This window comes from Lonchura striata, chromosome 1A (genome assembly GCF_050655825.1).
Source record: "Lonchura striata isolate lonStrDom1 chromosome 1A, ASM5065582v1, whole genome shotgun sequence".
Lineage (NCBI taxonomy): Eukaryota > Metazoa > Chordata > Aves > Passeriformes > Estrildidae > Lonchura > Lonchura striata.
In genome coordinates, this window is record NC_140741.1 from 60387609 (window position 1) to 60411190 (window position 23582).

Sequence of the window (23582 nt, forward strand, 5' to 3'; positions counted from 1 at the left end):
GTTACCACAAACTGTTGTTACTGATAGCTTAGAAAGTATGTGAAGGCTAGTGGACACTCTGGGGTAGCTTGGTTTGCCTGAAAAAAAATCACTTGGGCTACTAAAGAATTAGTATCCTAATCTACAGGTGGAAAAAGTCACTGAGTACCCAGGCACATGACAAACCTAGTTATCTCATCCCTGAAGCATGAGACAGTCTTTGCTCCACACCCAGTAGCTCCCGCCACCGTCTTCTGAATCCCGTTACATTATGGGCACACAGGAACAAGCTTATATTTGGCACCACCAAGAAAGAACACATCAAATAGAGAAGTAGATGCCAACAAATATGGATCAATTACAAAACATAAGGAAGCAGAAAAGGATAGAAGAAAATAGCACTATTGGTTGTGTCATATGACAGATGTTTGCTCAAAAATCATCTTCAACACAGCCTGAAGTGACACTGACCCAGTGCTACCTGGACTATGAGATGCAAAGTCATGTCACTCCTGCAAGAGCCATTACAGGGATTTCAGGGACCAAGCTTCGCAAGGCCCAGGACCACAGCTGACTCCAGCACTTCACAGCAGAGTCCTTGGACTTGGAAGAGAAGCCTTTGAAAGAGGAGAAATTCCCATGCCTGAGGTTCAATGGCAGAGCAAAACGATTCCCTCTTCCCTGCTTCTTTTCTGCAGGTCACTGCAAGGAGAAAAGTGTTCGACACAGACAAACAGCTGACTAATTCAGGGCATTTTTCTACAGTAAATCAGATGCAGAAAGCACTAAGAATGAGGGACAGCTGAGGGGGCAAGAGCTTTTTGGGCGAGAGACATTCTTACTCTGATTGGAAAGTCACACTGTGTAGGCTGGGAAGAAGTAGTCCAATAACTGGTCACATTAAGGGGTTTGAAATGATCTCTGCATATTCATGGGTGTGTTGCAAAAGCCACTGCAGACACCTTAGGGGAGAGCCGTGCTCTGCAAATGGCATAAGCCCAAACCAGCCAAGGAAAGTAAGTGACTCCTGGCCTGATCAAAGGGTGATGACAGCACTTGAACACAACGGCACCAGCACCTGCTGTATTTACAGAGTGTGGCTGACTGCCAGCACACCCAAAGCAGAAGAATGGCTTTATTCCCTTGCAGTGAAGACAAGAGAAAAACCAAACCACCACCACCACCAATAACAAAATACAAAAACCCCCAAACCACACAAAACTAAATAAAAAACAAATATGCAAGGAATGAGGAGCTCATGAGAGGTATCAAAGATGACACCAGGAGTGAGGTAAAAAACTGCAGGTTGCTTCCAGCACTGGAATAACACTTCACTGCTGGCATCCTGGATGCAACTAGCCCAGGAATCTTTTAACAGAGGAAAGTAAGGTGAAATCAGCATGACATATTATCCCACTCGAAATCTATCCAGTCCAGGGTGCAGACTAGAAATTAATGCTGTGGTTGTACTAGCTGTAATTAGAAGGCTGTCTAAACTTGTGATTATTTATATTTGCAGTTCTGCCTGCTCAGATAATAAGCACAGTCAGGGTACCAGTTGATTGTTAGAGGAACTGGGGAGGAATATTAATCGTAGACCCCCTGTTCCCACATTGCACAGTTGGTGAAGTGCATCACTGCAGGCAGCTCAGCTCTCCCAGCATTGTCAGCGCCACAGTATTGAATTAGATACACTATGATCTGATGCATGATGACAAATCTCATGTTGCACAATTCACTCAAAGTACGTGGGTAAGTGGTATAAATATACACCTTGTCATCTGTTACAGTGCTTAGGAAACCTGATTGCCTTTCTGCTCAGCCTAGCATGGAAGGCTGTAGCTGGCAGCCTTCCTACATTCCACCCCCTCTCAGGCTTCTCATGTGAACCAGGTTAGCCAGAGACCAGAGGGGTCAATCCACAGCAGATGCCTCAAGGAAAATACAGAAAGCATGCTCCTCAGCAGAGATTTATGAGAAGCCAACATGCTTCAACTGATCTCTCAGGCTAATTTCAGTATCAGCATTTGGATGACAGAACTGGATCTATCTAAGGGAAGAGGCAGCCCTGTGGAGCTCTGTCCTGTGAATACAGTAACTCTCATACAGATGACCTGGATAACATAACACAATCATAGGTGCTAAAGAAGGGGCTTTGGGAATGCTCCTGCCTCTGTCAACTTTACAGATAAATGTAAAGTGGACAGAAGACTTGCTTTTGGAGTTTACAGATGCATGGGACATTTTATGAAGAGTTTTATGGAGCATCATAGATTATTTCTTTCTCTGGAAGCAACTACCAGAATAAAAGGTTCATTAAATTGATGTGCTCACTGCAGAACTTTTTGGTTCTTGCTCCGATGATCACATAGAGCTGGAGTAGGTGAGTTGTAATTCAGTGAGTAAGATCACTTCCTAGGTCTTTGGGAGGATGAGGGAATGTATGGTTGTGTGAGAGGAGTATCAACCAAATGAAGCATTTCGTGTTATCAGAGCCAGAAACCATAAACGCACGGGTCAGGGCTGCTTAGCCAAGAGAGCAAAGGGTGCTGCTGTGGGCATGGCCTGTGATGGGTGGGGTCAGCATGTTGCAGAGCAGGGCTGTGAAAGGGGCTTCCATGTGCCTGTCACACTGCAGCCATGACAGGTTTTCCCCATGCTCCCTGGAACTCCTGACAGCCCATGAGTCCTGGTGGTGTCCCTAAGAGCTGAGTCTGCTAAGCATTTTGGAGGTACATTTAGCAGCTCCCAGAACTGCATCCCAAGTTTTCACAATTTTCATCTACAGACTTAGAGAAATAAAGGACAACCTGAACACAGCTTGTGCATATTTTTTACAGGGTTCTGTTTCTAAACCACATTAGAAGCAGGAGATGCTTTATGTGCATGACACAGAGGATGATCCACTATGTGATACAGCAAGAAACTTCATTGCAAAGAAACCAGAACCTCAGCCCTTTGTCTCCCAGATCTGGAACAGACTTGTAGGCTCTACAAAAGAGCCAGGGGTGAGGAGGGGATGCAGAGGTCAAAGGCAGAGATGAAGTACTCAGGATCACCCCTGGGTAGACTGGCAATGATCAGATGCCATGAAGGAATGGGGCAGTAGAAAGAAGTGTATTGTTAAATTTAGGGACAGAAGGGAGAATGAGATGGACAGGAAGAAAAAACACTGCAGATGACGAAGACCACCACTGTACTGGTGGTTTGGGGAGGACAAGCAATTTAGCAGGGAGGTGTATGGAATTTGGGATGCCTGAGACCCACTGCAGTCATCTACCAAGTAGTCAGGCCCTCATCAGTCAGTGGGCTTGCTTCCCAGTACCACAGGCTGACATTCACAGTTCTACCAAAAACTGTGGTGAGCTGTTGTAAACCATCCAGCACCAGAGGATGGACCCAAACATACCCTCTCAGCCTACTGGTGGCTGAATACCCTGGTCCCCAGTGCTGTCACTAGAGGTCAGTGCAAGCCCAGCAAATGCCTCTGCTGAATTTATGTTTCTATGTGGTACAGCCATCCCCAGTCGAGAACAGTGCTGATTTATCACAGTATAATTCAGAAATGGGAGCATGCCCCAGCCTCACTTGGCAGCCCTCGGATGGGCTCCCTGCTGACCTGTGGCATGTCATGAAAAAGAAAAATGCAGCATCTTGTAAGAGGTGACATCATGGGAGTGTTTCTCACCAGGAAGAAACCTACAGGGCAAATGAAAATGGAGGAAGAAACTCTGTGGGGGAATCGGCAAAACTTTGGAATCATCAGTCTGGAACAGATGACCATAGCTCAATTCCCTTTGGCTACTGAGAGCTGTTTTGGGCTCAGGGAGGTAAAGGTTTACCCTTTTCTCCTGAAGTTAATACCAATCCCTTTGCTATGTACAGATAGAGAAACTGAGGCAAAGAAATAACATCGACCTGGGAAAAACAGACTGGAAGCAGAGAATGGAGGAGGTGATGGGATGGACTGAAAATGAAAATACTTCAGAGCTTTAGGACCTCAACAGTTCCTGCTTCAAGTGGGAACCATTTCTAGCTAACTCCCCTTCACTTCCAGTGGATCTTAAGAAAACAGGGTCTTTTCAATTTTGCAAATAGCAAGCCTTAGGTCCTTAAAGACTGATTGCAGCACATCAGTAGCTAAACCTGTATTAAGGCAACCAGCTTTCAGGGGTGTGGTTTTGATCCTGATGATATGCCAGTGAAAGCTGTGGAAGCTGCAGAAGCTTAGCAAGGTCCATCAGTTTAAGTACCTCATTTCAAACATCCAAGACAGAAAAATTTGACACAGGCAACCAGCAGAGACCCTGAAACCCTGCAACAGGGAGACAAAGAGAAGGGTTTCTTTTTTTTCCTTTTCTTTTTTTTTTTTTTTTTTTTTTTTTTTTTTGCCATGCGTCTACCAAAAGATTTGCAATGACCTTGATGCAATAAGGGCAAAGTTTGTATTTGCAGTGCAGTAAATCTAGTGGTCCCTGTTGTATAATTGCTTGCCTGTAGAGAAGCATGACTATAATATATATCACAATGTCATTTAGGCCAACACATATGCTATAGATAAAACTACTACTTGCTCAGAGAATCCACAATCAGGAAAATTAACCCGTTCTTAACTTTTTGACAATTTCAACTGTGTTGCACATGTATCCAAATATCAGAAAGCTTTTGTGCCAGAGTAGAGTCAGATATATTTGGAATTCAAGTGGAAAGCACTACACAGTCCTGCTTGTGTCATGCCAGATGGAGCTAAGAGAACAAATCCACATCCTTATATTGTAAACTTACTCTTTTCCCCAGAATCACTGATTTGAGTGGTAAAATGGAGAAAATGGACTCAAGTAAAATGGAGCTCTTCTTCCTCCAGGGAGCTCTCTCTGTGAGAAGGTGAAATGGATGGGAAGCCACAGACCCTGAGCCCTTGTTTCTCCTCTCTTTCACTGTCTGGAATTTCTGTTTATAACAGCATTCTTCATATGCATGGATTTACCTCGACTCTCATAGTTCCACATTACCTACTTTACAAAAATTGAAAACATGGCTGCAAAGTCACCTCCAGCAGGTCTGGAAAGACAGATTTCTAGTATGAGAGAGAAATCATATTACCTCTGCTTTCTGGGTCTATGAAAATGTTATGTCTGATGGTTTCTGACAAGCAAAACAAGGCTACTATAGAGACTCCTACTTTCAAGACAGCCAGATCAACAGGCACAAAATAGGCACCACTTGACATTATTTAACCAAAAGCACCCTTCTCACAGTCTGATCCCCAGCCCTTCCAGGGGTGGGCTGACTCATATATGCCTTGTCACACCCCCACCACACTGCATTCCTATTGCTTCCCAGTGCTGCCACCTTCCAGAGCTCCCACTGGTATTCAAAGGGCAGAAGTCTGGCTTTAATCCTCAAAGCCATCAGCAATTATCTTGCATCACGTTTGCCACTTTTCTGTGTCACATGTGCACTCTTAGCTCCCACCAGTGTTGAAAGCTTCCAACAGCCCTTGCCTTTTCAAAGAGCACTGCAGACAGCCATTTACACTTTAAATAGACATTAAAATGAAGCCACCTGCATGCCTTCCAGTTCCCGAACTGCAGAGCAGAGCAATGGATAATGGAAGTGTACCAACACATCAACAGTTTCCACTAGCAACTGCTGCAGAATAGCTTGATACCAACTTCAAATATGGACAGGAAATGGCTTTTGATATCAAATGTAAGTTTCAACCCCACAAGAGTCTCTAAAAATAAACATTTTGTTCCTACATATCCTTGGTTTGATACCAAATGGATTGTGGAAAGGGACCAAACTCTAGAAACAGAAATAATAATAGAGGTACAGTTTTAATTAACTCATCCTATATTATTCCCTTTTCTATTGGACCCCCTGCCTCACTCAGCACACAAAAGTGCTCTGTGGATGAGGCTGTCCTCGTTATTCACTCTTGTGGCCGTATTTATCTGCACACCAGCAGCGCACTGCACAGCATACAGGACTCTGCTTCCTTTCTGGGCTTTTCAATTCACCTCATTATATCACCATTAAGCCATTCCCAAACCCAAAAGGACTTTTGTCTTCCAGTCACCCCTACAAAACCAAACCATTATCACAGATATTTTAGAAAGAGGGGAATTGATTCATAGGCAGATCACAGCTAAAAATCTGCAGTGTTGGCCATTAATTCTGGCCACCACAGTGGCCTCTTACATACAAAACAGCTCATGGCCACTGCTGAAATGTTGGGGAGGGCATCACATTCAGAATCCACGGTAAAGGCATGGAGGGAAGAGTGTATTTCTACAACCCACTATAATGTTCTCAGTAAAGCAAGCTGTATTCATCTTCTTGCCTTAATAAAGAGGTTGAAGGAAAATTGCATGCCTTTCCTTAAGCCACCGGTCACCTGAGGTCAGGATTCCTGATCTAGGGAACACCAGGAAACCTCTCACCAGTGTAAACCCTCTGGATGGGTAACACAAGAACACAAATGTCAGAAGGATCAATTAATCTTAGTTACCTCTGTCAAGACACCAATAGCCCATGTATAAAAATCTCTATGCACTCAAAGCACAGCTGCAGTGAGTTCTGCAAAGCAGACCCCAAGGGCTTCAGCCCCTTTCCTTCCCTGCAATAAGTCAAGTCTGCATAGATCTGCTTTTAAACAACTGAGCACAAGCTCTGTCTCGGCTAAGGACCAAGTGCCACACATTTGCATCCCAACTTTACGCCTTCTTGCACATTGAGCCCATCCAGATGGCAGGGTGTATTCAAGGCTTAATGATCTGCTTTCCCTCCCTCCAGTATGGGCACAATAAATCACTGGCAAATCTTCCTGATGGTCTTTTAGAGGGAAGACAGATCAAACACATATAGTGAGTTTCAAAATACCAAGTCCTCAGGAAAATTATGGTCTGCAACATCAGTACAGAGCATGGATCCAACTGGATAACTTAAAATGCCTGCAACTAAGCTTTCCCTGCCAGTCCACCCTTTCCAAGTCCCTATGCCCTGCACTTTCTCCTTTGCCAGGCAAAGATTTTGCCAGACCTGCCTTGCTTGCTCCACTCTTGATCAACACATTTCCCTGCCTGCTTCAAAGAAATGATCTTTTAGCAACAGCACTCAGACAAAACTTTTGAACAATCTCAAGAGAAGCTAGAGTTTCATCTTTTGAAGGTTGGGCACAGAGACTGCAGGAGACCTAGCTTTCAGGACAGAATTTTACATACCCAAGTCATGACCAGGAGATGTATGTGCTCATGACATGAGATCCAGGTGCATCTTCTACTTACAGCAGAAGCACAGCACAGGACACAGGGATCTGTTTACAGGACCAGACCTTAAACACCAGCGAGAGATCTTAAGATGTTATTACATGTGGCTGGATAAGAAGCTTTTCTTGTTTGATGAGAAGGTAAAGTGGCACACACAAACTTAGTCTCAGCAAATGGCCACAGCAATCTGACTGCCCCCTACAACATCACACAGAAAGTTATGGCAGAGGAAGGCATTCCTCTGAATTGTCCTGACAGCATTAAACAGCCTTAATGTGGAGGTACCTCTGTGTCCAGCCTGGGGACCTCCACCTCATTCTCTTCAAACTTTTCAATATCTGCAGGGACTAATAAAAGGCTTTGCACTTTGCAGTACTTACTGCCACTGAGCTCTGACCTCTCCTAAATCTGCTTCCACTCTGCCTGATAAGTGAGGCTCTGTGTAGAAGCACCATGTGCTCTTGTATTTAAAGATCAGTGAATTGTTTGGGATGCCAAACAATAATTCAGTTGCACACCATACTTTATTGCGACATTTCCTGGATAATCAAGTCTTTTTATCATCAAAAGACTGTTTCCCATTGTGTAGACTTTTAAGAACAAATTCCCTGCTCTGGAGTTCACTGTGTTTCTGGCTACTTAAATTGGATCTGACAAGTTAAATTATTTGTATGCCTTAAGCTAACCATCTGCATGGGGGTAAGCATCAGGTATAGCTTATATGTAGCATACTCCACAAAATATAAATTTATCCACATGTGCATTCAAACAAAATGTCAATGCTATTTCTCAAAGAATATGGGAGAAAAGGCCAGGGGCCAGTGAAATAATTTTCAGCTTTTATGTGACAGACAATGGAAGTGATCCAGTCTTGCATCTCCTAAGTAGTGGCAGATTGGCCAGGATTTGGGTGCTAACAAAGAGATTCAGTACATGGGCCTGGTTTCAATTAATAAGCATGTGTCCATATGGCTCTGTGTGTATATGTGTTTATACCAAGTGTTCTTTCCTGGTATTGGGCGTTGCATAAGTACAAGCATGCATGTGTGTGCCTGTGAAGACAAGTTCAGAGATAGTTCAAAAATGCCTAGCAGCAGAGGCAAAATTTGGTGTTGACAACCAGAACAAAAGGTTTCTTCCCTGGCAGGAAATCAGAATCATGTGGCAGCAGTGAAAGCACCAAACATGGTATGCTGACCATGTAGGATCTGCCACTCCGTTGTACTGGGACAAACCTCACCCAGGGAGAGAGAAGGACCAAATACAACCAAACCTGCTCCTGGGAGGCATCCCAGCCAGGCTGACCTGCTCTGTCTGCCATGCAAGGAGGCAGAGATTCACAGTGCCTACTGCTTTAAGTGGATGGTACCTCTCTCCTGTTGCAGTGACACATCCTGCTGTTCTGCTACTCTGGGCAGCCTGACTCCAGAGGAAATGTCCTGCTCTGCCCCTGCCTGCAGCCAGCCCACCTGCATGCATGTCAGACCACACACATGCTTTGGATTTGTCAGCAAACCACACAGTTCTGTGTCTTGTCCACAGAACTTGCTTCTCCTGTATCTTTTCTTTCCAAAAAACAATGAAGTTGTCAGATCAGTGGCTGTCAGATGGGTAGAAGAAGAAAGAGGCAAATAAGATAAAATATTTTGTATGTGATAGGAAATTCATACCCAGCAATTTAAAACAATTTCTGCATCCCTAAGCTTAATTTAATTCATCTCCTCCATATTGCCTCGGTTTCTTAAGTTAGAACTGTTTTTGCAAATAATAGGCTACTTCAAAATGATGATGTACTAATGAGGTTGATGGTGACCATATAGGACCACAGACTCTGATAAGGTACTTACCTGTTATTTTAGGGTTATCTTGAATTTTCAGCTCTACATTTCTTTCTTCAAGAAAAAAATTTCTTTCCTCGAGATGCACTAATTTTTCATTGTTCTATCTAATAGCCACTCTAAGCTGGCACACCTTCATACCTGATTTTGTCAGTGCTTTAAGTACTCCTTCAAGCCCTTAACTTTTGGTGCCTTCTTGCAATGCAGAGATAATCCCCTGTGACAAACAGCAATTAAAGACACAAAGAAATGCACAACAGACTTTTTTCTGAGCACCTCGGAAATACTCTCTGCACCTTGCATTAATTTTCCTGCCCAACTCCACACCCACTTCATTTCTCTGTGTTTAAATATGCCTTGTATTATTATTTTCCCCTCAGAATAATTCTAATTATATAATTCACCTCTCAACCCCCAACCAGTGCTCAAACACAGCTTTAAGGGTTTTCATAAATCACAGTCTAGAGTATCCTGCAGTGCAATGACAGAGCTAAGTACAAATATAAGCTTTTCAGAGAACCGGTGTCTGAGAATAGATCTATCCTGCCACAACACAACCCCCAAAAGCATTTTTGAGGCCAAACCTCACCACCACAAACCTTCACTGGACTGAAAAGCCTACTCTGAGGATCCCCAACTGGAAGCAATGAAAAGTAAGGCTTCCCAAGGGTCTCAGAGCTGAGGGCTGAATGGGGAGAAGCCTACTAAGAGAGAAAAGGGAAGGAAAACAGTAGATGTTCAGCCACTCACTCTGAAAATAAAACTGTTGCCTGCCAACTTCCTTTCAACAGGAGCACAATGACAGCTCAAGGAGACCTCCAGAAGCAAAAACCATATCACACACCCCTGAGGTTCCAGTTCTGCTCAGGAGTACCATGAGACATGTTGGCCAAGAAGATAGGAGCAGAAAGTTAGGATCTTGGACAAGTAAAGTGAGAAATACCAAGAGGTATCTCAGAGCAGCAAAGCCAGGAATAAGACTGGGAACCAGAGCTGAGGAATGGCAAGAGGACTGGAGTGCTTTATGCATGGGTTTAAATTCCAATATTCATTTATTTTAAAAGCCTTTTTATTTCCTTTTGATTATGGGATGCAATTACATACCAAAATTAATATCCTAAGACAAGACACAACAGATGGATACCAACCAAGAGGGCAATAAGAAGAGACAATGAAGCAATTCTGGTCAGTCTGATAGATCATGAACTCAGCAGCCTCCTACCTACCCATATCCATTGACAGGCACATCACACTTTGTCCTTCAGACTCTTACTATTTCTTAGAGAATTTAATTCCTCATCTTTTTCCTCATCAGCATTTTTACTATGTATTTACTCCAAATCTCTAAAGGAACAATTGCCCAAAGTCTCATGACTTCCACGAAAGAGGAAGGAAGTTTTGTAGATGAACCAAGGGAGAGGTCAGAAAATAGCTGTGCTCCTGTATCCACAGCAGCCCACACATGGCATGCCAGCAGTGCTGTCTGACCTGCAAGTGAATGGGGAATCCACGTGGCATCTAACACATCCACAGCTGGTTTGAAGCTATAAATTTTCAAGTTCCAGCCTGACACCATGCTGGGACTTACCAGGGGAAAAAAAAGCAAGCAATTCTTCCATCCTGGTGATTCATTCTTCCGTGTCTCAGACATCACAGAGATTAAGCCAACCGTACCTTTCCAAGCATTGTTTCCCTCAATTAAATAGAAACCTAGGCACCCACAGCAATGTCTGCTATCCTTTACAAAAGAGCTAACCACAGTAAATGCAAGTTTTCATCCTTGTAACATCTCTGAGCCCAGCACCAAGCATGTGATGGATTTAACTGGAGAGCATGAGGGACTTCATGTCTAAAAAATAGAAATCACTTAACTGAGTTGAAATCATTATCTTTATGGAAAGTAATGCAAGCTGATAATTTTGGTAAGGATGACAAATTTACTTCTTCCAGCATAATTCATCCTAGAGAACCTGAGTGTACTTTCTGGATGCCAAACACCAGCTACTATTACATTTTTGCAAATGTCTTGACAAGCAATTAAAGTTATCAGAGCTCTTAGGCAATTTCTTCCTCTAAGAGTATAAAATAACCCAAATATGTGGTAGCATCAGTAACTTGCAAAGAGGACAAGTACCCTCAGAAGACAAAACTGTGATGTGCCTCCACTTGAAACAGCACTCTACCTTCAAGGTTTTAATGTGAAACCCAAGCACTAATAATGCCATCCACTAATTTTGCCTCAAGTTTTAGTCAGACCAGGATGTCAGGAAAGACATAACAGAAACTGAACTAGAAACAGAGGGGCAAAAACCTAGATGAGAAAAGAGACTGTGGCATAAAGAGAAATTATAACCATTATCTTTGCTTCAAGAGTCAATAAATAAGCAGAGGCCAGCAATAAATAAATATCAAAGAAAGCTGAAGGCACAACTATTGCCTTGTACAGGAAAAGGAAGGGGATTCAATTACAATAGAGGCAAGTACAGTGAAATGTTTTCCACGTGGCATGTAAATAATTTGTGGAACTTATTGTTGGAAGATGTCATTAAGATTAAGAATTTAGCAAAATACAGAGCAGGATTCATGCATCTTGTAATGGATGGGAATTTTTAAGAGCTTTGTGTATTGCAGGGTATAAAAACCAGATCTAAGTGGCAGGGATTAAGCAGAAATATCCCTCTGGGAAGGTTATCCTTGAACAATGTCTTTTGGGATGTTCCCATTTCCCCTGAATTGCTACACACAAGCCAGAGGTAGCCTACCTCACCCTGATCTCATCTACAGGATAATTCCAGAAAAGTGTTATCACAGCTGAATGGAGGAATTGCATGCTATTTAATCCGAGCCCATTGGAAATGCCTGGCAGCATCTTAGGCTGCACTGTTAGGAGATCAATTATTATACCAATAAATGGAATTAAAAGCTTTGTCAGAAAACCATCACAAGTGTGACTGCCCTAAAACATACACAGGCCAAATTGTCTGTTGTTGCTCGGCTGGAAAAGGGCCCTCCCCCATCCCTGCCCCAGTTCCATGCCACAGAAGGAGAGAAGTAGATTACAAAGAGCAATTCCTCCCAGTACCCCAGGTGAAAGCAGCACTTTCCCCAGTTCCAGTTATTGTTAGTGGAAAACTTCCTCCTGGGCTGATTTGCATTGACCTACAGAGACACACATGTGAATACAGTTAAGTGTTGGCCTCAATGTCACACAATAAGAGTAGCAGTCACAGCATAATGGCTTAAGGCTATTGCACAGTTTATTGAATACAGGGAGGCTCTGCCCGCCTGGTGGGAGCTGGGCTGGCAGCACTACAGTTATTCCAGCAGCCCTTGGTCCTGCAGCAGCTGGGAGAGCAGAGCTAAGGGTAACAAAGATCACTTTGGAGATAGGTACCAGGCTTTTCTCATCAGTGTGAGGCAATAACATTGTGCCTGGCAATGGGGGAAGAGAGGGAGGTAATGGAGTTTTTTTCATGAGTTGGATCCTGAAGTTTTAGTTCATGGAAAGGAACATACATTGTCAGGATGAGGCTACTATCTCCAAATATAAAGCAATTTGCCTTTAGGATGCAAATTACAGTACTTCTGCAGACTCCAGTAGAAAAATTCAGTGGCACATTAGCCCCTAATTCCAGATAACTGTGCTAGAGGACTTCCACAAGCCTCTCTGCAATCTCGTAAGTCAGCACAGATCATCTCAGTGTCTGCAAATTGCTTAACTCGGTGCACTCAGTTCCTGATAGGAGTCTGCAGTGTTTCACTAGACTTGTTCCTCCCCCTCCTTGCCTGCCTCTCTCACACATGTGTGCTCACACTGAGGAGAATAAGTTTTACCTCTGAGTGACATCTCTTCAGGGGGGCTGTTCAGCAAGCAGGCATTTTAATCTAAGCTTTCAGAGTTCTCCTGCCAACCAATGGCTTGACTTGGCTACCTACAGCTCTGTAGTGTTTCTAAGTCCTCTGTTCTGTAGGGATTTGATTTTCATTCTCTCTGAGATTGGAAAACAAAAAACATTTTTCAGCATGTATCAGGGGCTGGTTTAGGAGACTAAAACATGGAAGGTCATCAGTTCAAACCAAACTATATCATTGTGAAAATGCTAACAATCCTGTGATAAGAAGGGAACTCTCCTGCTTTATACAAATTATTTGATCACAGAAGGGCCATCAAGTCCATCAACTTTGTACGATGTCACAGACGGGATCCTAATGTCATCTACTATGTAATCCATACCTCTCCACCAAAGCTAGATCAAGCCCAGATCTCCTTGCTTTGCAATATCATGCAATCATCAAATTGATTAACTATTCAATTGTCTCAGCAACCCAGCAGGGCAGGTAATGACAATTATTGCTATTCAATGCAGGAGAGAAATTGTGGCTAAGAAATCACTTAGCTTACAATCAAGAGAGTGATCTGAGAACAGCCTGGCTCCCAGGTGTCCTCCTAACCCCTACAGCTTTTACTTAGCAACAAGATGAAGACTCAACCCATGTCATAAGAAATTTATACAAACTATCTGCCAGAGTGAAATTTTGTAAGTGACCACAATAATTCTTTTTATCCATTTACTTGCAAATTGACAGCATTCCAATAATCAGATTGAAGTGGCTCCTGTCCAGAAAACAAGCAATCCAAATTTGCTGCAGTTCTCAACATGATGATGGGAGGATCAGGTTGAGCCCAAGTCTGCAGCAAGTTCTTCCTTTAGCTGCTCCTTGCCTGGTCTTGGACACACAACATCATTCACATTCCATCCTGGAACCACCTAGCAAGGAGCTGACTGCCAGCATCCTGAAGAGACTGCATGGCCACCTTGCTCCCAGAAATAAGGCATAAGTTTATCTGAACCTCCTGGGAACAAATTTTTAAGATCCCCAGGTGTGTATGCACATGAACACTCACACACACTCACTAACACTCACTATTGGACACTGCATGTCCAATACCAAAAAAATCACATATGCCCTCTCAAGCAGTATGTGCTCTTTTCCTCTTGTAAGTCAGACTTTCTTTCCTTCCATGCTGACTCCTGCCTCTTCCTTACAAGGGACAGCTGCCTCCTTCCTCATCTAGGAAAAAAAGAACTCATTGCTTCCTTCTTGATTTCCACTTCTTGCTGTCTTTCACCATTCAGTCCAGCTCACAAATCACAGCCCCACTCATTCAGAAGAAGATAGTTTCTTCCAGAGGTTTCTGGAATGTACCAGGAACACAGAGATGAGAGATCCTGCATGACAGACATCTTGAGGAGAGTGTTTACATCATAAGTGTCTGTATTCTATGATTTCTTAAAGTACAGTAGCTCCTGTTCTCCAGATGGATCAGCAGAGATTATATCCATTGTTTCTTTTAGACACAATGTGGTTGTCTGACAATAACATGACAATGGTTTGGTTTTCAGAAGCAAAAAGGGAGGTAGGTGCTCCATAGCTTGATATTACAGGGATGAGCACACCAGGAGAGCAAAATGTGTGTCTAACCTAGGGGAACTGACTTCTGATTACGACATCCTTTGGAGGCATGACACCAGAAGAGATGTCCCTCTGGTCTAACCAAGCACAGACAATCTTTTGTTTTTAAGAGTCTGGGGAAACCAGCCAGATAGTGGTGCTGCTACAGCTAAAGTGCTTAAGAAGGCTGAAGGAAAGGTGACACCTAGAAAATGCAACAGAACTGTATGGCACTTCATGTATCCTTCCTCTCCCCTTCTTTCACCACTTCCCCTGTTCTACTCCAGAAACTCAGCCACCTTTATAGAGAGCTGTTAAAAATTTGCTTCCAAGATGGAGGTTTAAAAGGAAGGATTTTGACAAAGTTGAAGTTTCAGCAGTTGATAATTTGAAATTAATTATAATTCAAAAACACTCCCTGGATTTTCTTTAACTGCACAGCAACAACTTCCATCAGTTTCCATCACCTGCAGAGTAAATATGGCACTTCTCAGGCCAAGCCAATTTGCCAAGTAAACATTACTGAGCAACTGAACAAAACCACTCTTAACAGAAAGAACTGATGAAAATGTGTGGGAAAACTATTCTTAAAATGCTACACCAACATTTGCAAAATTCCTCCTTAAAAACACACACACATAAAATGAGCCTTACAAATTACCATATACGTTTGGATAAAACTCAAAAAATGAAAACAAAATGCTCAGTGACCACTAGAGGGCTTTGCATATATATGAGAAATGACCAGATGAAATTGACTCCTTAATTCATACTAAAATGACTGTGTCTGCTGAATACCAGGCAAGTCTCCCCAGTCATTGCATTTCCTCCCATGCAAGTAAACAAACAAACAAACAAAACTATGAATAAACTGTTCTCAGTGGTTTTCTTTGGAGAAAATGCCCATGAACTTGTCCTGGTAGTATGGCTGCTGTCTCCATGCCTTCACAATCAGGACAAGCCACCTCATCTTCAAAGACTGAATATCAAAAAACAAAAGACATTTTAGAAAATATGAAGGGGTAGAGGGCAGAGCAGGGGAGAAATGAAGTAAATAAAGAGAAAAGATAATGCTTCCTTGGGAGAGTATCAGTCATACAATATGCACAGCATTTGTCAACAATTCTCAAGGGTGCTGTATGCAGACACACCCATTCAACAGCTGGCTGGGGGAAATTGTGATCATAGACACTCTGAATCTGGGAGAAGACTTAAGTCATAGAATCATGGGATCATTTAGGTTTGAAAAAAACCCCTCAAAATCTTTCTCTATCTTTCCCCAGTAGCATTTACACCCCATGCTGGATGCCAGCAGCAATTATCTACATGCATAGCATACAGTCTACTGGAAACGGTGAAACTGGTCTGGTTTCAGCAGGACCAACAGAAATAGTTCTTTTCCAGACCCAGAGGACACCTGCACTTTGCTGAATTGAGTAATGTTGTTTGGTCTGGTTTGGAGTAGCTGTTACTTGACTCTTGCATCTTCCAAGGATACAAAATTACCCCCTGAAAAGCCCAAGGGATGTGTAACTAAATCAACTAATCTGAAGAAATAGAGAGTCATGCAGTACTACATGCTGCTTGGGAACCATGAGAGGATCAATGAGATGCTCCTAAGGGATTATGTCTCTTACCTCTCAGTGATTTTTGTGGTGATTCTGACACTCACTTAGAGAGGTGGCATCTAATCTTTAAACTGCTGACAACTGAAGTCTCAGGGTGAAACTCAGCCAGATGCTGAACAGCAAATATCCTTACTGGTGCACATCCTACCAGCCGCTATGACTGAGGATGGTGAAAAGAGAACAAAACCACCATGGGAATGGCCAGTAACCAGGAGCCTCTACATTATCTGTTTAGTGAATGCTTAATGGCTTCCTCCCAAGTTTTCCAGACATAGTCATGCCCCTGTATCATCTGGTAAGTGCCAAAATGTGGAGAAGACATAGAGAAAGGGGAGTAGTTTGCATTATCATATTACCTTAGGCACACATATCTTTTCTGAGTCTGATTTATATCTAAATTACAGTTGCTGACCCTTAGATGTCCAGCAGTCCAGAGAAGGTGAGATTGGCTTCCATTTCATAACCATCATTCATGTGAGTTGACTCCACTCTGCCTCATTTACTGCAAACTGTACTACACTAATCTAGAAATATTTCCAGAACCCAGCACTGGGCATGGTTAAGGTACACATACTGCTACAAGTCTATAACCTGTGGGATTACATTAATCATCAGCACAGAGGAGTCTTCCAGTTTGATCTGCTTCAAAGCAGGTGCCTACCTGTACTTCCAAGACAGGATTGAAGACTCCACAAGGCAATAAACCCAGGAGGCATCTTGCATAGATAGCCAGCAGATTTCTATTCTTAGAATTATTCTAGTATAAAATGTTTCCCAGTTTGTCTTGCTGATAAAGACAGTTCTTAAAACTGGACATGATGAAAGATGCCATCACAGACGAAGTGCTATCTAGGATGCCCAAGGGGAGGACAATCAGTGTGTGTGAACACAGCACGTGTCACAGTGTATAAGCAAACAACAGCATTATACTCATGAGCAATATCTCACTGAGAAGCCGAGCAATATCTCCTGAAGTAGCCAAGCTTCAGTTATGCACACTCAAGGGGCACGGAGACTCAAGGGGTATGGAGCATGCTGATGACTGCATTTACCAGTGAGGACATTTTTGAAAATGTCCAAATGACATAAATATTTAATTCCCTTTTTCAAATTTGAACAAGACCTTTGAGGTAACATTCATCACATTAGTATTAGGTCTCTGATAATTAGACATCTGGGCAAAACTATGCATTTGGGTTCCCTCTATAGCAAAAAAGGAAGAAACAGAAACATCCAGAGGGCAATTCAGTGGGCCTGATCACAAAACAAACAAGAAGAGGGCAGCACTACTCACTCAGTGCTCTGTGAGATAGAGATATTTCTCGTTACAGCATGACCTCACAGATCATGCTGTTGATTTGTATTTCCCTCCCTGACTGCAAAAGGAGCCCAAATGACGAACTGTGCTTAAATGCTTAACTTTTACATGAGTAAAGTTGAACAAGATGAATCCACTTTCCCTTTCTATCAGTGTGTTAAAATATTTCGCTACAAAAGAAACAGAAGCAGCTATTCTAGAAAAGAGGTTTCAAGAGTTTCTAAGAAAAACCCTCCCTTTAGTGGTTTTGAAAATGAAATGAGAATAATAGATATTTCAACTGTTCTGGTATGAAAAGGTGTTAACAGTATGGCACTTCTTAAGAACTCTGAGATGACAAGACTGATTTTCCAGAAGTAATTTTTAGTTTCATTTTGAAAATTCCCGCAGAGGAAAAATCAGAAATATTGCTTTTGATTCCCACTCGCCAGGAAAGATGTCAAGAAGCCCATCAACTTCAGTAAAGCCAGAGTTTCCAAGCCCCAGAAAACCAAAAACCTATAGCCATCACTATCACAGCACAAAGGCAGCTCCTTAGGAGGAATTATTTTGCAAATCCACAGTTGAACTGGGCTGTTTGTTTACACATGAGACATGGCAGACACCTTGTAACAAGCAGGAAGAGCCAATGCTAACTAATTTACCCTAAGGGGGTGAGACTAGTGGTCAGCAGGCTGAATTCAACCATGGAGATCTCCAGGAACTCTCCAGGTGCTGGAGATGCCACAAGCAACACTAGCAGAACAGAAGCAGACACAGAATGACAGTATCTCCAAGAACCAGTCTGCAGCTCCTGAGTACTCCTGGGTGTACCTATTCATCTCCCATAAAACTCTTTGGAAATTCTTGCTTTGCCTTCATTTTTTCAGAAGAAAAAAAGGCTTATTGCTGGAAACAGCAAATCTGTACTTATGGTAATTAGAAGCAGGAGCAGCTTAAAGAATGGCTTCTTGAAAGACTAAGTGAGAAATGCCTCTCAGCACAAGAAAGATTTACCCTCACAGGAAAGGAAGAAGTTCGTCCCTCTGGATGCTTTCCCTGAAGCCAAGGTCACACAGAAAGGGGTTAAAGAAAACCAGTCGTTCTGTATATCAGGTACTGCCTCGGGGGCATGGCTGGGAGCTGGAGAGCAGAGGACAGGTGAAGGGGACAGCAGCACAGTGCTCCTCTACTGCGACGTGTCCTGACTGCCAACAACCGGATCGGAGACCTGGCCTAGGCTGCCCTCATGATCCTGACAGCGAGGCAGCCCACGAGGCACCTAAAGGAACTCCACCCCCTGACAGCACCACCACCTGTGTGCTGAGGTTTGGCTCTCTCCTCAGGGGGATTTTTATTATGAGCGTAACAGAATGCCAGAAATAAAGCCATCCAACATGTCATATTATTGTAATGGGAAAAGAGAATTATTATAGCTTCCTTTAGTTAATCTTTGATTTTCTTGTGGATGACATTGGTTTTTAATGAGAAATGGATGCATGCATGACAATTCATACTTTTATTCTTCCACAACACATCCACGTGCATCTACTATGCCACACATCTCCAGTCCAAACCTAGATTCTCTTCTGCTCCTGCACAGGCATCAAGGTAAATAAATGTGCCAGAAACATGAGGCCTCCTCCTTATGCCTTTTCAAAGGAACTCCTGACCTGAAGAGCCAAAGGCTGTTTCCCTTAAATATCCCTCTTCTTAGTAGCTCCCAGCACCTTTCCCGTGTTGTTGCCCAGTCCACCCTGCAACACAGAGCAGCTAAGTGCCCTTCAGAGGGGACACAAAGGATGTGTGAAAACACCTTCCTGGCTTCAACCATTCAGCACCAGGCCTGTACCAAAGAGCCAGTACTCCTTGCTTCTCTCTCTTCCACCTACTTCTTAAGAGAAAAACTCCATGTTCTACTGATATTGCATAGAAAGAAGAGTCAGAGGGACAGCACACATGGCCAAACTCAGGTGCTGCTTCACTCTTCTAACAGAGAATGAATAAAGCCACTACAGAGCTGCCAGCGTGGACAAGACAGGTGTCGCACAGCACAGTCCCCACATCCCAGATCTTGCTGCAGCACCCTGCTGGCTGGGACAGTGTCTCCAGCCCTTGCCAGCGGAGGTGACAACTGGTAGGAAACCAAGACGGACTGCTCTGTGTCCCCACTCTGTCCCCATTCTCTCGTCCCTGAAATCCAACCTGGCGCATCCTGGGGGAAGCCCCATCTGCTTCTCATTCCAGACCATGTCATGTCATAATTATTCCTAATTATGCCTCATTTAGCTTGATAGGTACCAGATTGAGAAGGACGGCCTAGTGAGAGAGAGCATCTTGGCCGGCCGCGGCGGCGAGGCGCGGCGGGAAGCGCGGGGCAGGGCCGGCCGGCAGGGCGGCAGCGGCGGCCGGGGCCCGGCAGGGGGCGCCCGCCGGCCCGGCGAGCCCCGCGGCCCCGGCGGCGGCGGGAGGGGCCGCGCTGAGGGGCGGCCCCGGGCCGGCGGCGGCCCTGCCCTGCCCCGCCCCGCCCTGCCCTGCCCTGCCCGCAGAGCCCCGGGCAGCGCGGGCCGGTGCCGGTCGGATCACGGAGCCACAGAATACGCTGGGTTGGAAGGGGCCCGCAAGGGTCATCGAGTCCAACTCGTGCCTCTGCACGGCACCGTTCCCAGGAGTCACGCCCTGTGCCTGAGAACGTTGTCCAGACGCTCCCTAAGCTCTGTCAGGCTGGTGCTGTGACCACTGCCCTGGGGAGCTGTTCCAGTGCCCAAACACCTTCTGGGTGAAGAAACTTTATCTAATACCCAACCTAAACCTCCCCTGACACACCTTCAGGTCATTCCCTTGTCTGCCCCTCCTCTTCCCATCACAAGAAGTTGTTACTTCAATGAGGTTTTTCCCCAGTCTCCTCCAGGCTGAACAGAACAAGCAATCTCAGCCATTCCTCATATGCCTTACTCTCAAGGCCCATCACCATCCTCGATAGCCTCGTTTGGATGTCCTCTTAGTATCTTTTCTATTGTGGCACCCAAAGCTGCACACAGCACTAGAGGTGAGGCCAAGCAGTGCACAGCAGAGGGAACAATCTCCTCCCTTGCCCAGCTGGTGATGCTGTGCCCCAGGACAGGGCTGGCCCTCCTGGCTCCCAGGGCTCATGTTCAGCTTGCCATCAACCAGGACCCCAAGGTCTGTTTCCTTGGCACTTTTTTCCAGTGTCTCGTTCCCCAGTCTGTATGTACCATGCCAACAGGGTTGCACCATCCGTGGGGCACCGGTCTTGCACTGCAAGGGGTATTTGCAACTGGTAACTACAGAACTGACACTACAAAAATAATGTTCCCCAGACACTAGTGAGAGTCACTACTTGTTTGGGCTCACATGTTTCTCCATCCCTGCTGATGCCTACACAAGTGTTTACTAACAGGTGTGCGTTCATCATCCTGCAGGAAAGCTCTGCTCCCTGTTTTTCCACACAGCAACATCACCTATGAACACCTGGACACGGGCAGCACCCTCACTGATACACCAGAAGATATGCTGAGTGCCAGGCAGCTGATCCTCCATGACAGGTACTGGAAATTGCATGTCTCCACCACAGACCCTGGCCACTCTCTTCCCCTCTATGCATGAGCCATAGGTCAAGGCTGACATGTCACCTGCTGACATGTGGGTCCAGCAACAAGTAAAGCACAGAAAGGTACAAAAATGTCAGGTATGTTGACCAGCAGAGGTTGGTTTTCAAGGGACACTCACTGCTCCACAGGTCTCTGTGGCCCACACTTCAGTAGTCAGTGAAGAGGCAAAGGAAACTGCCTCACAATAATATCACTGTGACCTAGGCAAAGAGACATTTTCACAGAACATGTTAGGTCAGGAGGGACCAGCACAGGGGAAAAACATGAAGAAATGTCGTCTTCACATGCACTGCTCACTTTCTGGAAAAACAAAAGACAAAAATAAAAACCAAAAAACCCAACAAAACAAAACAAAAAAAAACCCTACATCTTTTTTGCTTTGGTCTGAGCTCCTGCAGCTAAAATAGCTGTTGGGTGAGCCAGGGCTCCACCATAGTCAGCTGCAAGCTGCATCTTTGAGGTGATGCAGGCATTGCATCTGCAAAGCTGCTAGCCATCCCCTCTGCCTCTTTGCTCTCCTCAGGAACCACCTCCCATGAAGCCCACCGGGGCAACAGGTCTTCATTGCACATGTCCTTCCAGTTTATGGCTGTTCTGCTGCAAGGGAATGGAGTCAGATTCCAGAGGGCAAGAGGGAGGCAAAGCCACCTGCAATGCAATCAAGCAACTGCTGTGGGAAGAAGCCAGGCAGTAAAGGAAGGATGATTTACTGACACAAGCTAAGCCAATATAAACACTTATGATACAGGTGCCTGTGCTCTCAGATATCACCTGATTTAATTCAATTGTTTTGTAAACCAATTTAGTTAAATCTGTATAAAACTGGTGTTTAAACAAGCCCAAACACTGGTTAAAATGTTGTTAATAAAACATATCACCATAAAACAAATATATATTATGAATGGTTCCTTTTTGCTGACAGGACATATCCTTTCTCACACTATTTCTTTTTCCCTCTGTTCTATTTTTTAGAGGTTGTACATTCTGCTGTGCCATGACTGTCTCTTTCTATCTGTACTGTACAAAAACAGGGTTGTCTCCATTCAAAAGTCTGCAAGTCCACCTCTAGCGTTTTTCAGTGTTGTGTAAAGTAGACCTGGGGAGACGTTTATTTATTTTTATATAACCTTCAATAAGATTCAACCCAGAGCAATATTTTTAAGCAGATTTTAAGCAAAGTAGTTTATTCTGGATCCAGCCTGACCCTTTTCATTCTTTCCAAACTGACCTATCTTACCATTTGGAGTTATTTAATCACTCTGAAAAGATGTTCCCATTTTTCTTGTTTTCAGCAAGGTCACTTTTTTAGCAATGTTAGTAGATTTTTTTGGTATTTTTAAAGTCCCCATTCCAAAATCATGCAAATCAAAATCTATCTATGTCCAAAATTAACTTTCAAAATACCAATATTTTCTCTCAAACTTGGCCCATATGCCCAATTAGTTTGGTCTCCTCCACCAAAAACCCTTCATTTTTTTAGACAAATGCATGACAGAGTTATAAAAAAATAGGAAGACCAAATTACTGTACCTTTAGTAGAAATCAACAAAAATAAGACTAGCATAAGTCAGCTTTTTCCTAGACACATCTCTTTTTGTGGTCTTTGATTCATTCAGAATAGAAATTTTGGCTAAGTGCTTCAAGCATCCAGCTGTTTGCACACGTGCATGATGTACTGGAGCAATTGCTCCCTTGGGGAGACAGGTGAGGGGCGGCTGGAGCAGCCACACTAAGCAGCAGGAATTATCACTGATGTAAATGAAGAAAAAAGGGACACATTTGAAAAAAAGACAATGGAGGGGATGGGAGATGGCAAACTTCATGCACCAGTTGGGCAGTTCTGAAGGAGTTAGCAGGGATATACAGAAGCAAGGTGGACTGGGTTGGGTCTGTAGAAGGGATAGGAGGCAGTCGCTGGACCAGTAGGGAAGCAGGAACCAGTTAATCTCTGAGACAGCAGTGTGACAGCTATGGGTTCTGGAATGAAAGGGGCCAGGATGCTGAGTTGGGCTCAGTGGCTGGAGGATGCACCCCTAAGTGGAACTCTAGCTCCATGGCATCAGTAGTATGACAGTAGCATCCACTGCTACTGTCTGCTACTACTACAGTCAAACTGCACCCAGAGGCAGCTGTGCCCAGAGAGCAGCCCATAGAGCAGCCTGCTTTCCTACCCCATGCCACGCAGCTCTGCTGATTTGTACTCTAGAATCCAGGCAGCCATGGAGAACAGCCACACAGCATGTCAGTACCTCAGAGGAGCCCAGCCAAGCCCCCACAGCCTCACATTGCTGCTGTCTGAAGAGCCCAGACCCTCCCCTGAGGAAAATGGTGTGCATACAGGATCCCATAGGAGAAGTTATCACCCACACTCTCCCATCTGTCCCAAATTCTTGCTCTTTATCAGTCCCGTAGCTCCTTTCCACTGCAAGACAAAGCTACAGACTGGCTGGTATGCCAGCACAGGGGTTGGCTCCTAAAAGCTG